The sequence below is a fragment of the Aotus nancymaae genome, unplaced genomic scaffold, assembly GCF_030222135.1.
Source record: "Aotus nancymaae isolate 86718 unplaced genomic scaffold, 86718_ANA_hifiasm-v0.15.2.pri h1tg000025l, whole genome shotgun sequence".
NCBI classification, from domain to species: Eukaryota; Metazoa; Chordata; class Mammalia; order Primates; family Aotidae; genus Aotus; species Aotus nancymaae.
In genome coordinates this window covers 27,861,549-27,877,179 of record NW_026988438.1, presented here as the reverse complement: position 1 = coordinate 27,877,179, position 15,631 = coordinate 27,861,549, and the positions used below count along the sequence as shown (strand labels likewise).

The 15,631-nt window shown below is 41.3% G+C and overlaps 1 protein-coding gene across 4 annotated transcripts in view; it reads right to left on the bottom strand.

Moving 5' to 3' along the window:
• Positions 1 to 15,631, bottom strand: part of KBTBD2 (kelch repeat and BTB domain containing 2) — an 86,677-nt gene that overhangs the window by 55,770 nt on the left and 15,276 nt on the right. For 2 of the 4 annotated variants that reach the window (XM_064380472.1, XM_064380475.1), the window contains exons 1-2: positions 4,313 to 4,404; positions 1,881 to 2,833 (exon numbers count right to left, since the gene is read on the bottom strand). The exons of 1 other annotated variant lie outside the window; for it this stretch is intronic. The gene's annotated coding sequence lies outside the window, so the exon portion shown is untranslated. Of the gene's footprint in view, positions 1 to 1,880; positions 2,834 to 4,312; positions 4,405 to 15,631 lie in introns of those variants that run through there. One more of the 4 variants, XM_064380474.1, reaches the window with a different exon arrangement.

The following is a 15,631-nucleotide window of genomic DNA, read 5'->3' as shown; positions in this document are numbered from 1 at the left end:
TGCCAAGGCCAATGTCAAGTAGTCTTTTCCTTGTTTTCTCCTACGAGTTTTACAGTTTCAGATTTTAGTTTCAGTCCTTAAGCCATTTGGAGTGGACTTTTGTGTATAGGGTAAGATAAGGGACCAATTTCATTCTTTTCTATATGCATATTCAAAGACAATTTTAGTTGCTACCACTGGAGGATATACTAGTAGCATCAAGTGGTTAGAAGCCAGGAATGCTGCAAAATATACGACATTGCACAGAATAGAACCCTACCACTTAGAATTATCCAGTTCCTAAAATAAATGAGGCCAAGATTGACAAAGTTGCTGTGAAGGAGAGATAAGAGCTAGATAGAGACATGAGATCAAGGGAGGATTTTATTTTTTTCAGAGACAGGGTCTCATTCTGTTATCCAGGCTGGAGTACAGTGGTGCCATCATAGCCTACTGTAACCTCAAACTTCTGGGCTCAAGTGCTCCTCCCACCTTGGCCTACAGAAGTGCTGGGATTACAGGCCTGAGCCACTGTGCTTGACCTCAGGAATTTTTTTTTTTTAAAGGGAAACTTGAACTTGTTTAAATGCTATTGGATAGGGAAATGGGCCACTTTATATACTGTAAGAGAATGGGTAAATTGGTACAGACTCTTTTGGAGGGTAATTTGGTAGAATCTGTCAAACTTAAAATATGTAATTCCATTATTAGGGAACTATTCTATTGAAATACTTGCATACGTACATGAAGATATTTGCTCAAAAAATTTTATTTTCGTCTTATTTGTAGGAATGAGAAATGGGAAACAATTGCATTCTGATAAATAGACTAATGGTTAAACGAATCATGGCACATTCAAACCAAAGAATTTTGTAGCCATTTGAAGCCTGTAGTGAGCAGTAAGATTGCCAACATATAGTGAGTGAAATGAAGTCACAGAACAGCATTACTAGTGTTTATCAGTTATGTAAAGCTAACCAAAAATCCTGCATTTGTGTCTGTGTTTGCTGATGCATTTTTATCAGGATCTGGAACACTGTATCAAAGCATCATAAGTAGACTCCCCTTTCACTTTTTATTCTCTAATGGCTCAGAACTGTGAACTCTTTATGAGTGTGTATTTTACAATTTAAAAGCAATTGTCTTTTTTGGAATAGGGAGCAGGGTCTTGTTCTGTCACCCAGGATGGAGTGCAGTGGCACAATTTCTGCTCACTGCAATCTCTGTCTCCCAGGTTCAAGTGACTCTCCTGCCTCAGCCTCACGAGTAGCTGGGATTACAGGTGTGTGCCACCATGCCCAGCTAATTTTTGTATGTTTGTTAGAGATGGGGTTTCACTATGTTGGCCAGGCTGGTCTCGAACTCCCGACCTCAAGTGATCTGCCCATCGTGGCCTCCCAAAGTGTTGGGATTACAAGCATGAGCCACCGTGCCCAGGCTAAAAGAATTTTTAAATACTAGGGCAAGATCACTATAGAAAGGAAGAGTTTGAAAACATGAGTGACATGGGATAAAGGAGGAAGAAGCTCCCTGGGGATTAGATGATGGTAACAGCAGTAGCAGTAGCAGCAGGAGGAGCTAACATTCATTTAAAGTTGAGATCAAGTCCCCTCATTCTCACTAGGAGTCTAGGAGGTGGATATGATTAGTCAAGGACATGGAGGCACAGAAAGGTGGAGAAACTCCACAACTAGCAAAGCTGGGACTCAAAGCCAGGCAGTCTGGATGTAGGGCCAGTGCTCCAGCCACTGCCCCCTACTGCTGGCTGATGGTAGGGTCCAGAGCACAGGTGATGGACTGGCCTGAGAGGAAGAGGGAAAGCTCATTAAACCTCTGGATCAGTTTGCTGCATAAACACTTTCCCACAAATGTAAAAGCTTAAAACCATCACCACTGATTACCTCATGGTACTGTAGGTCAGAAGCCTGGGCAGGCTCAAGTGGGTTCTTGACTTTGCATCTCACAAGCCCAACCCAGGGTGTCAGCAGAGGTGGGCTTTCATCTGGAGGCTCTGGAGAAGAATATGCACCCAGAATCATTGAGGGTGGCAGAATTCAGATCTTTTCAGCTGTAGGACTGAGAGCTCCATTTCCTTGCTGTTAGTCGGGAACCTTTGATGAGAGTCTGCTGCATCCCTCACCATGTGGCCTCTTCAAGTATAAAGGCAGTAATGATGTGTGGAATCTTTCACAGGCTTGGACTGTCTCTGACTTCCTCTTTGGTTACCAGCCAGAGACAACTTGAGTTCCAAAGGGTTCTCATGATTTGGTTAGGAACACCCAGATGGTCTCACTTTCCTTGTACTGGAAACACAACCTAGTCACAGGAGTTAAAATGCATCCTATTAACAGTCCTGAAGATTACGGGGAGAAATCATAATGCCATTTTAGCATGAGTAATTTATAAAGAAAAGACGCTTGCTTGGCTCAAGGTTCTGCAGACAGTACAAGAAGTGTGGTGCTGGAATATGCTTCTAGTGAGGCCTCAAGAACTTTACAGTCATGGTGGAAGGAAATGAGGAGCCAGCATATCACATGGTGACAGTGACAGCCAGAGCAAAAGAGGGAGAGCTGCCACTCACATGTAAACAACCAGATCTAGTGTGAACTGATTCATCACCAAGGGGATGGCACTAACCTATTTATGAGGGACCCGCCCCCATGATCCAGACACCTCCCACCAGGCTTCATCTCCAACACTGGGAATTACATTTCATCATGAGATTTTGAGGGGACAAACATCCAAACCATACCAGCAGCTTGTCCGACATCCATCATACGTTGTCTTAGTGAAGGGAGGTCGGAGGGCTTGTCTCCCTGGATATGAGTGGAAAATGTATACCTGAAAGAGATGTCTGAAAAAGCAAGTTTAAGCACACTTCTGTTTTGCTCGTGGGTATTTTGGGCTCAGTTCTCATTTGAGTTTGGAGATGGATTTGTAGGGGCTCTGGGATTTTTCCCCTGTAGTCTGTCTATAGGAGCAAAGAGGAAGATTTTGATTGACGCTTTGGGGAAAGCTGGACAACAGGATCACAGATCATGGGAGATGACAGGCCAAAGTGATGTTCCTTGGAATCTAGGTTAGAAAGAGAGGAGAGAGGCTGATGCCCTTTTTGGCCTCAGCCCACCCACACCAGGGTGGAAAAAAAAAAGAGAGAGAGAGAGGAGAGAAAGCCAGAGTGAGGAAAAGGGGACAATTCACTTGCAAGGGCTGTAGGGGTGGATGGCTGGATTCCAGTTAAAGCAGGAAGTGGAAGAAGGATTCAGTAAGAGGGTAGAGATCTAGAGCACAGGTTTTCCAAGTGGGGTCCCCAAACCAACAGTGTCAGCATCACTTGTTAGCAAAGCAGATTCCCAGTTCACCCCAGACCTACGGAATGGAAAACTGGAAGTTTTTGAGAGGAGCACAGGAATCTGCATCTTAACAAGCACTCTAGTTGATTTGGATGCCTCGAAGGTTTGAGAATCATTGATGCAGCATCTTTCATGTTGTGTAAGAATGCTTTTATCATGAATGGGATTGCAGAGGGACAGTAGCCAATTCCTGGAAGAAGAGAACCGGCTGTACCTGGGTGGAAAATACTGAGCATATGGCAGAGGACAGATGGCCTGTGTTCTGCATGCTGAGGAAGGATGACAAGGATAAGTGTAAGGCAAGGCTGAATCCACCGGCCTTACAGTTTTCAGAAGTAACAAGTCCTGGCCATTCCAAACGCAACCAGTTGTTTTCCTGAGGTGGTAGTCTAAGGCCAATAACAGGAGCATTGACTGATGAAACTTGGAGAAGGGTCAGTCTGGGCCTGGTTTGGCTGTTCCTTAGAGAGTTACACTCCAAACTCCATGAAAAGTGGCAGAAAATAGGAGCGAATTTCTGGGACCCTGACTGAGTGCCTAAAGCAGCAACAGACCAGTGCTGGCCACAGAGGGACACCCTTGCCTATGAGCAAGATCCGGCTTCACTTTGGCTCAGCAAAGGATGGACTTCCTCTCCTCTAGCTGCAGACACACCTTGGCCTCCTCAGATGCCTCTACCGTGGCCTAGTCTCAGCTACAAGAGCATGTGTGGGCTGTGGTCAGGCAACAGGAAGAAGAAAAAAGGGAGGGGTGGATTTTCGGATGTGGATACCTGTCCTAGTATGGAAATCCTATATTCCTAAACTTTTTCTGAGTCAGTCACTCTGTGAAAATCGTGGGACTCTGGCAGTAGAAAGCAAGTGAAGTAGAATGCAGCCACACAAGATTTTTCACTGTTGTAAGAACTCCTTAGCCCCAAAATCAACAAATCATATCAGGTAAATATAAATGTTCACTTTTAGCCAAGCAGTGGCTCTCACCTGTAATCCCAGTGCTGTGGGAGGCCGAGGTGGAAGAATCACGTGAGGCCAGGAATTCAAGACCAGCTAGGCAATATAGCAAGTCCTCATCTCTAGAAAGAAAAAATTAGCTGGGCATGATGGTACATTCTTGTAGTCCCAGCTATTTGGGAGGCTGAGGCAGGAGGATCACTTGAGCCTGATAAATTGCGGGTGCAAGGAGCTATCATTGCGGCATGCACTCCAGCCTGGACAACAGAGCAAGACTGTCTCTAAAAACAAAAAATAAAAGCAAACTTTTTACATGGAAGGCCAAATGTACTTGATGTTTTTTAAAAGTGGGTCCTTGGTATCAGCAGGTTCTGCAATTCAGAATTCAACCAGCTGTGATGGATGGAAAATATTTGAAAAATAAATGGTTTCATCTGTACTGAAATATGTGTAGTCTTTGTTTCATTATTCCCTAAACAATGCAGTATAACACTACTTATTTGTTTTTTGAGACAGGGTCTCACTTTGTCAACCAGGCTGGAGTGCAGTGGTACAATCTCAGCTTACTGCAACCTCCACCTCCTGGGCTCAAGCAATTCTCCTGCCTCAGCCTCCTGAGTAGCTGGGATTACAGGTGTGCACCACCATGCCTGGCTAATTTTTGTATTTTTAGTAGAGATGGGGTTTCATGAGTTCAAGACCATGATGGCCAGGCTGGTCTTGAACTCCTGACCTCAGGTGATCCACATGTCTCAGCCTCCCAAAGTGCTGGGATTACAGGCATAAGCCACTGCACCTAGCCAGTATAACACTATTTACATCTTATTCAGTATTATAAATGATCTAGAGATGAAGTATACAAGAGATATGTGTAGTATGCAAATACTATGCCATTTTATGTAAGGGACTTGGACATCGTTGGATTTTGCTAACTGCTGGGGTCCTGGAACCAATCCTACAAAGATAGCCAAGACTGCAGTAAGTTTCTAATTGTTGTTTAAAATGTAACAATGTGTAGGTGAATGTGTACAGCATTTTATTTTTGCAAGACTTCATAAGAAACTGATACAATGTGGATGGGATGTAACAATGTATAAGTGAACTTGTATAGTATTTTATTTTTTGAATACTTCATAGGAAACTGAAACAATGTAGATGGGATGTAACAATTTATAGGTGAATGTGTATAGCATTTTATTTTTGGAAGACTTCTTAGGAAACTGATACCATTGTTAACCATTGGGGAAGGAAACTGGGATAGAAAGGAAGAAGGAAGAGTTTTCATGATTAAACCTTATATACTTTTAAATTTGGACCAAATGCACATATTATTTATAAGTAAATACATTTGAAAAATAAATAATGAGCTATTATTATTCTCAACAACAGAGAAGACTTCAGCCTTACGTCCACAGAAACTGAGTCCACACTGTGGAGGGCACAAGCTGTGGCAGGGTCTGGAAGACATGCCTCAGAGATTCCCTCAGTCCTGCCATCCTGTGGAAGACATTTCAAAGGAATTGTAAACACATGTGACCAGCAGGGAGGACAACACCGTACAAACTTCCCGCCTAAAATCAACCACTGTCTAGAGCTAGCACCTGGAAGGAGACACTCCCTGTCCTGGGGTCACATCTTCACTGGAAGGCGGGTGGGAGCTCACTGCTGTGACTCACATATCCTCTTCTCTCAGTGTCTCTATCCTGGTCCTTTCTCTGACTGCATCTTCCTCTGTTCCTTGGCCAGCGTTTGAGAAGAGAATGTTGAACAAGTCATGTTCTTGTCACTCTGAGTCAGAACTCTCATTTGACTTGGAAGATTTGTGCTTCCGTTTTTTCTTCCTTTTCTTTTCCTTCTTCCTTTTCTTATGCTTTTCTTTCCTCTTCTTTTTCTTGTGTTTCTCTTTACCTTCAGAGGAACTAGAGCTGCTCCCACCTTCATCCGAGGTAGAATCCTCCAGTAACTGTTTTAACTGCTGTATCCTAAACATTCAAGATTGATCAAAGAACAATGAGTTTTAGCTTTAACTTAAAAGTTTTAAATATGTCATTCAAAAGCAGTATGGGGGGGTGGTCATGAATAACCACCATCACAAAGACAGTACTTATTTTTATTTTTACCTGTTTTCTCCATTCTTATCCACCTGAATGCCTATTTTTACATGACTGTAACCAGTGTACAAGCCATTTTGTATTCTTTTCATTGTACTAGTCATTTCTGTAGGTTCTCACAGTCCTTACAATTGTAATTTCTAACGGATGCACACTTTACTAAACCATTCCCCAACTGCTCAGTTTCCTAATAGATAATCTACATCCTCAATTATTATAATTTAATGCAACCAGTTTGAAAAAAGAAACTCTCCCAATTTTTCACTCTCTAATCTTGTCTCAGTATAATTTTTAACAAAAGCTCAGATCCCTAAAGACATTGGAGAAGATACACTGAATCACATGAAAGTATCAATTGTGGCTGGGTGCAGTAGCTCACACCTGTAATCCCAGTATCTTGGGAGACCAAGGTGAGCAGATCATAAGGTCAGGAGTTCGAGACCAGCCTGGCCAAAATGGTGAAACCCTACCTCTACTAAAAAAATACAAAACAAAATTAGCCAGGCATGGTCGTGCTTGCCTGTAGTCCCTGCTACTCAGTAGGCTGAGGCAGCAGAATCACTTGAACCTGGGAGACGGAGGTTGCAGTGAGCTGAGATCCTGCCACTGCTCTCCAGCGTGAGACTCTGCCTCAAAAAAAAAAAAAAAGAAAAGAAGGGAAAAAAGAAAAAAAGAAAGAATAAATTGTACCGTACAAGTAGACAGCACAAAATGGGTTGCCAACATCAACTGCAGTGGCCAGAGGCCTAGACCAAACCCATGGCTTTAAGCTAACCCAAGAAGGAGGATGCTGCCCTGCTCATTCCCCAGCACTGGTCTTTTCAGCCATGATTCCTGTCCAGTAAATATTTCACAATTGAAGTACCATGTTTACGATATCACTCCCCTAGTGCTAGAGTGTTTTTTCCAAACTAATAGAATTTAAAACTTCAAGTAGATGTTATCAACTGGATGGCCTCACCTTACATCCTTTTCATGTCTTTTATTGCCTCATATGATATCATACATGGGATCTTCATGTGCCTTAAGGGACAGAGAAGGTTAAGGTTTGGTTAGGCTTCATGGACCATTAGTTAAATACAATTAAATCCCTATATTACATAAACAGTTTTTTTTTGGTTTTTGTTTTTTTACTGTTTGATATAGCTGTATGCTCAACATGTTTTAATCCTTATAAGGATCATATCACTGATAACTCATTAAGGCTATAAAAAGGATTTCCCAATGAGAAAATACATAAAATAATATTCTTCATGAGGAAATAACTGCAAAAGCCGGAACAGTCATACTACAAAACAGTACTCAAGTTTAGAAATACTGAGGTAATTCTCTTTGTTCTATTGGGTTAGATGACCAAAAGGTAGTATTAAGCAAAACAAATGAGTTGCAAAATGATATATAGGAACAATCATCATTTATAAGCACTCAAAAATACATGTTATATACCCCAAGGAAGTCTGCAAATATACACATCAAGCTATTAGCTGCAAACCCACTCTCAGCAGGGAGGCAAGATTGGGCTTGAGGGTAAAAGCCTTACTATGAGGTCTTCACTTTGCTTAAGAAGGCAGATAAACTGTATTCTTGTATTCTATAATTGAAAATGACTTAAAATTCATAATTATGAACATTATGCTTATAGAATTGTATAAATTGATATTCTGTTATATCCTTAGAGTAAATTCCTAGAAGTTGAATTTTTTTTTTTTAAATTGCATTTTAGGTTTTGGGGTACATGTGAAGAACATGCAAGATTGTTGCATAGGTACACACATGGCAGTGTGATTTGCTGCCTTCCTTCCCATCACCTATATCTGGCATTTCTCTCCATACTATCTCTCCCCAACTCCCCACCCCCCGCTGTCCCTCCCCTATTTCCCCCCAACAGACCCCAGTGTGTGATGCTCCCCTCCCTGTGTCCATGTGTTCTCACTGTTCAACACCCGCCTATGAGTGAGAACATGTGGTGTTTGATTTTCTGTTCTTGTGTCAGTTTGCTGAGAATGATAGCTTCCAGGTTCATCCATGTCCCTATAAAGGACATGAACTCGTTGTTTTTTATGGCTGCATAGTATTCTATGGTGTATATATGCCACATTTTCCCTGTCCAGTCTATCATCAATGGGCATTTGGGTTGGTTCCAAGTCTTTGCTATTGTAAACAGTGCTGCAATGAACATTCGTGTGCATGTGTCCTTATAGTAGAACAATTTATAATCCTTTGGATATATACCCAGTAATGGGATTGCTGGGTCAAATGGAATTTCTATTTCTAGGTCCTTGAGGAATTGCCACACTGTCTTCCACAATGGTGGAACTAATTTACACTCCCACCAACAGTGTAAAAGTGTTCCTATTTCTCCACATCCTCTCCAGCATCTGTTGTCTCCAGATTTTTTAATGATCGCCATTCTAACTGGCGTGAGATGGTATCTCAATGTAGAAGTTGAATTTCTGAGTCAAGAAGAAGTATGTTAAATTTTTGAGACTTAACAAGCTATGTTTTATACTATTTGTAAAAACTGACATTTCACCTAAAAGTGCTTGATGTAGAATAATTACTTTTCAGATTAAGACAAAAACAAAAAACTTTAAATGCCTTAAAATGTTAAAACAAAGTCTGCTGACATTCTTCCATATACAGCTACCCTCTGTATCCTGAGAGTTACATGTCCACAGATTCAACCAAGGATTGAAAATATTTGAAAAAAAAGACAGGTTGTGTCTATACTGTACATGTTCAGACTCTTTTTTCTTGTCATTATTCCCAAAACAATACAGTATAACAATTTACTTTTTATTCAGTATTATAGGTAATCTAGAGATGATTAAAGTATATAGGATTGTGTGCACCACTTTTGTGCTATTTTATTTTATATTTTATTTTATTTATTTATTTGACAAAGTCTCACTCTGTCACCCAGGCTGGAGGGCAGTGGCCTGATCTCGGCTCACTGAACCTCCGCCTCCCAGGTTCAAGCAATTCTCATATCCCAGCCTCCCAAGTAGCTGAGATTACAGGCATGTGCTACCACATCTGGCTAATTTTTGTATTTTTTTTTTTTTTTTTTTTTTTTTAAAGATGGAGTCACACTCTGTTGCTTAGGCTGCAGTGCAGTGGCATGATCTCAGCTCACTGTAATCTCCACCTCCTGGATTCAAGTGATTCTCCTGCCTTAGCCATCTAAATAGCTGGGATTATAGGTGCCCACCACCATGCCTGGCTAATTTCGGTATTTTTAGTAGAGACAGGGTTTCATCATGTTGGCTAGGCTGGTCTCAAACTCCTGACCTCAGGTGATCTGCGGACCTCAGACTCCCAAAGTGTTGAGATTACAGGCATAAGCCACAGTGCCCAGCCTAATTTTTGTATTTTTAGTATAGCTGGGGTTTCACCATATTGGCCAGGCTGGTCTTGAACTCCTGACCTCAGGTGATCCACCTGCATAGGCCTCCTAAACTGCTGCGATTACAGGCATGAGCCATTGCACCTGACCTATACCATTTTATATAAGGGACTTTGAGCATCTGCAGATTTTGGTAGCCCAGTGGATTCTGGGATCCAATTCCCCATGGATACAAAGGGACAACTGTATGCTAATCACCCCAGTAGATCCACAAGGCAGCATATTTCACTTGGCAGTAGTAGTTACTAAACAGTGAATTAACACCTCTGAGAGGTGACTGTGTTAAAGTGGGGAATGATAGATAGATCGTGCTAATGATAGATCTGTCTAACTGTCATTTAAGAGGAAATATACACAATTCTAGCTTATAATAGAAAGACATCTACACTTTAAAGGCTGGGAAACCAAAACTCTGATTTTAGTTATGAGACATGAATTTTTATATAATAAATTTTTTTTTTTTTTTTTTTTTAGACGGAGTTTCGCTCTTGTTATCCAGGCTGGAGTGCAATGGAGCGATCTCGGCTCACTGCAACCTCCGCCTCCTGGGTTCAGGCAATTCTCCTGCCTCAGCCTCCTGAGTAGCTGGGATTACAGGCACGCGCCATCATGCCCAGCTAATTTTTTTTTTGTATTTTTAGTAGAGACGGGGTTTCACCATGTTGACCAGGATGGTCTCGGTCTCTTGACCTCGTGATCCACCCGCCTCGGCCTCCCAAAGTGCTGGGATTACAGGCTTGAGCCACCGCGCCCGGCCCTATAATAAATTTTTAAAAGGGAGTTGAATAGGAAACAATGTCTTCTTCAGAAAAGGAATCACTGTCCCAATGTATAAACAAAGAACAGTTTTATAAATGTTAGTTTTTTCTTAAAGAGCTAAATTTGTCTCACAAATGCAATTTAACAGATGTATAGTTAACAGCAGATGCTTTGGCCAAAAGGCTTCTGGGAATGTACTTTATGTGAACATTCAGTTTACTGGTGACTATCTGATTAATCAATATTTACCATCTCTGATTAAGGTAAAATGACATTGTATGATTTTACTTACTACTCTGAACTGTTCTAACTTTTGGTTGCCTTATTGTCGCCGTTCAGTGACCATACCATTTGCAATGCCATCCTAAAAGCAAATAAAAGGGAAACTATTTCTGTAAGATAAGAGTGTTTCACCTAAGTGAGATAAAGAATCAGTAGATTATATTAAAGTTTTTATTCATTAAATTCCAATTCTAAAAGAAAATGCAATCATGGATGAACTGTGTAAGGTCCCAGAAAAGACAGGTAAACTAATTGCTTACCTAAGCATCCTTTAATCTTATTGCTTTAGAAATGAATTTTCCCTCACCAAGAAATTATGAAGCAATCCAATGAAAAGTACTGCAAAAGGTAAATTTTTTTTTAGTGTGTCTCACTATATTTTTCAAAGTAAATATCTTCTATTAATCAAGTGGCTCTGAATCTCATTTATAAATGTAGTCACTAGAACAAATAGCTTCTTTTTCAGGTTGAGTCAACCTCTGTTCACATCCCTCACTTATAAGTAAACAAAATCACAAGTTCTCCTAAAATATTAACGCCATCAGAACCCTAGTGCAACTTTACTTGCAGAAGAGGGAAACTGTCCTGTTTAAGGAGGTTAACTGTTAGAAACAACAGAAGGTCCTGATGAGGAACTGGGAGGAGAATAACAAGAGAATGTATATACATGCTCCAGGGCAACAAATTCCAGGCGTCATGGAATTTCAATGAGTGGACTTGGCATCAGGCATTGACATCTGAGAAAAAGAAGTGGTGAGCAAAGCAAGAATGGATGAGATCCCTGTTACTTTTGTCACCTGTTCTCATCCTCTCAGAACCATCTGGATGTGCTGTAAATCAGGCAATTGTATGGGAATGGAGAATGAGACCCTGTGTTTGAGTATTAAGTAACTCTAAGCAAGTAGGTCAGGAAGCATGAAGAGGGATTTAGGTAAATTCAGCCAACTTTGCTCTATGCTGGCAACTACAGAAAATATGTAGTGACAGGGCAAGAAAGTTTTTCCCTTTTTATTTTTATTTGAGGATTGGATGCAGGAAACCACTGGAAAAAAAAAAAAGTTTGTGGATTTTCTATTGATTGCCTCTGAGCTATCCCTATCCTTATCTCCCTTATCATTTAAAATTTAGGGAAGAAGACTACACTCTTTCAAACTAGTATTTGCCTTTATGGTAAAACTGAAGGGATATGAAATGCCATGGAACATGGATTGACATATAGATATCCAGAAGATACCATTTCTGCTCAAATCCTCTTATTATGAAAAGGTGATTCAAAGTGTGGTCCATGGACCAGCAAATTCAATGATATGAGGAAGATGGTTAGAAATGCAGGGTATTGACCCAACCCATAAATACTGGATATTGGAAATACTAGATATTCAGTATTTCTGAGTTGGGCCTGATACAGACACATAACCTGAATTTTAAAAGATTTACTGGTTATTTGTAGACATATCAAAGTGGGAGAACCACTTTTCTAATTAACACTAAAATTGGTAGAATCAAAAAAGTATGCATAGGTTTATAATTACTGTAACAGTAATTACATTACATGCAAATGGATTAAACCCTTTAATCAAAAGGCAGAGATTTATAGAATAGAGAAAAATGTTATCTACCAAGTACAGTGGCTCATTTTGAACAGACACATTTTGCAAGATACCGCTCACCTCTGAACATAATCATAGTAAATAAAAAGACTTATCTAACCAAATTTATGATATAATAATTACTGGGGAAATGAGATATAGAAGGGTACGCATGTATGGTGAGAGCAGGAGAGATTTGAAACCAGCTTGGACAACATGGCCAACGGAGATACATCCTTATTTTCCATTGAACAGAGGCAACAGAAAATGCCCAAACCTGAAATATCATGGAGCAACAATGCAACTATGAGGTTAAGTTGTGGAGATAAACATCAAAGCAACCAGCAAAAAGAGCTCAACTCTTTGGAAGAGTGATTTTGTACCCTCTGGAATGTATTAACTGCTACAGGGCAGCAGGACATGTGCACAGAGAGCTCTGCCTGTGCAGACCCATCCTCTGTGGCCCATGGTACCTTCTCTCGGTTACATGGATAAAGAACCACCAATAGGGGGTGCCCAACAGTGGCAAGGCTCAAAGAGACTTGCCCTCCAATGCATCCCTCACTCCCACGGCATTTGTACCACAGAATGTCCTTTCTGTTACAGGAATAACACTAAATAAAAAATAACACCAAGGTTTTGACGGTCCTGAGCAAAGACTGCTGGACTTGGAATCAGGAACCGCTGAGTCAAATCTTTGCTCTGCGTCTTCCCTGAGACCACTTACTGACATACGCACATGTTTCCTCATCTAGAAGATGGAGAACATGCCTTGGCTATAAGAGCGCTGTGGTGAGAATAAGTTAAATAAAAGAAGTAAACACTCTTGGTAAATTGTGGCCTGGAAGTTGCATGGATTAGGAAAACTCCAGACACTCACACTGCATAACTCTGACTTCTTTCCCCAGTGGCACTGAAAGTCCTTTAGTTGGTGTGTGAGCCAGAAATTCCCTGGTGTGTTCACTGCCTGCTACATCTGGTATGCAGTCTTTGGGCTTAGCCTCATCTTCCTAAACAAAGGGAACAGGTGTAAACAGCAAGGCAAGAGAGCGCTGGGATTCTCTCCCACTGCCCTTAGAGTTACCCTCGCCTGGCTTTTTCCTGGGCTGCCAGTGCCAACATCATTTTAATTACCCCTCAAAACCAGAAAGAAAGACAAGTTACACTGGATTGAAAAAAAAACCAGGAAACAAATGTACCAGAACTATACCAGAAACAATGTAGCTGTTCTTAGAGAAAAGTTACTGGTGAAGCAGAAAAATCTGTCCTTATATAGCAATGACTGGTGAGCTCCAAATTTTAATGTAAATTAGATTCTAAGATTTTTTTTAAAAAAGGTTTCACTACCTCAAAATGTAGAATGAAGCAAGATATATGAATTAAAGTAAGCCAGGCTTCCTGGAATAATAGAAATGACACGTTATGTTAGAATAGCTTATTATATCCTGAAAGCCCCTGTCATGTTTCACAGTCACACCCATGCTGTAATTTTCTTCAAGTTTCTGTGAATATTAAATTTACAATAGAAGGATAGTTTTTAAGTTTTTTTTTTTTTTTTTTTTTTGAGACAGAGTCTTGCTCTGTCATCCAGGCTGAAGTGCAGTGGTGTGATTGCAGCCCACTGCAACCTCCACCTCCCAGGTCCAAGAGATTCTCATGCCTTAGCCAGGTGAACCTGACGTGCACCACCAGGTCTGGCTAATGTAGTTTTTTTGTTGTTGTTTGTGTGTTTGGTATTTTTAATAGAGACAGTGTTTCACCATGTTGGCCAAGCTGGTTTCAAACTCCTTACTTTAGGTGATCCACCCGCCTCAGTCTCCCAGAGTGCTGGGATTACAGGCATGTGCCACTGTGCCCCGCCAATAATCTTTCTTCACTGTGAGTTATGAGACAGCAAGTTTTCTTGGCCATGGCCTGCCACTCTAAGTCTCCCTCATGCACACACACCCTGGTACTGTGGCCAGGGAGCTGCAGAAGGGAGGCCTGCACTGGGGAGCTGGACTGGCTGAGCTGTCTGGTCTCCTCAGAGTTTACTGCTCTCTGAGCTGCTCATACTCAAGAAACCAGCGCAGGATGGACCGAGGGCAGAGCTGGGTGAGGCTGACCAGGAAAAGGAGGCAGTGAAGCTTAGAGATGCTATCACCAGCAAGAGAGAAGTGGGGCATGGCCAAGGAACCCACGTGGGTCTGCAATGGTTCTTCAGGGAAGGGCAACATGGCTGAGGAATTTCCACAAAGGCAGAGGCTTGTGACAAAACTAAAAATTATGACCCCTCAGGACCCACAGGAAAGAAATAGGCTTCTGGTGAAAGGAGATTTAAACATCATGTAACCATTTTTCATAGTAAGTTACTGAGTCTGTAAGTATGTCTACTGGAATAACCAAGAGTACAAACTTCACACCAACCTTGATAAGCCCAGGAGGAGGTTTTTCATAACTGGAAAACAAAAAACAAAACCATCAACCATGTTTTAATGGGAACGAAGCATACTTTTATGAACTAGAGGCAGCAGCCAGGTCAGAATAAAAAGGATATTCTTAGTGAAAACTGAAAACTACCGTTTACTATATTATATCTAAAAGTTAATAAAATATGCTCAGAATTCTGGATCCCATATAAATAAACTGGTGAGATACCACATCCTGCAGAGATCCAGAAATTATGTTCATTGAAATAGCTAATGTCTCTCAGCATAATGATCTTATTTGGAGGAAAAAGGAACGCAAGAGACTACAGGGAGAGTGTGAGGTGAGAAGACCATGGGTACTCGGGTTCCAACATATCACTGCATTTTTCTCAGGTTACTGACCTAGTATAACACCCACATTCTCAACACTGAACAGGCTCCCAGGGGGAAGGGGTGCAATCTGTTCCAACACAGTGTTGGGTGCGCAGCGGAGGATGCACAGCACTGCATGGACAGGACTGTCTCAGAGGTGCCCTCACCCATGGACCTGCAACACCAGCTCCAGACCCACCTGTGTGCCCACCTGACAGCCAGGTTTACAGATGTTGGGGTCAGGACACATCATCCCCAAAATGACCGCAGAGCACCAGAATATGCCACTCTAAAATATGCCTCATTGGCATATTGATTATTTCAAGCTGATTACTTTGAGAAACTGCAGACAAGGAGTATCCCTGAAAAGCTGCCATTTTGTAAGTGAAATTTCCATCTATTATATGAAGGTAATGTACATT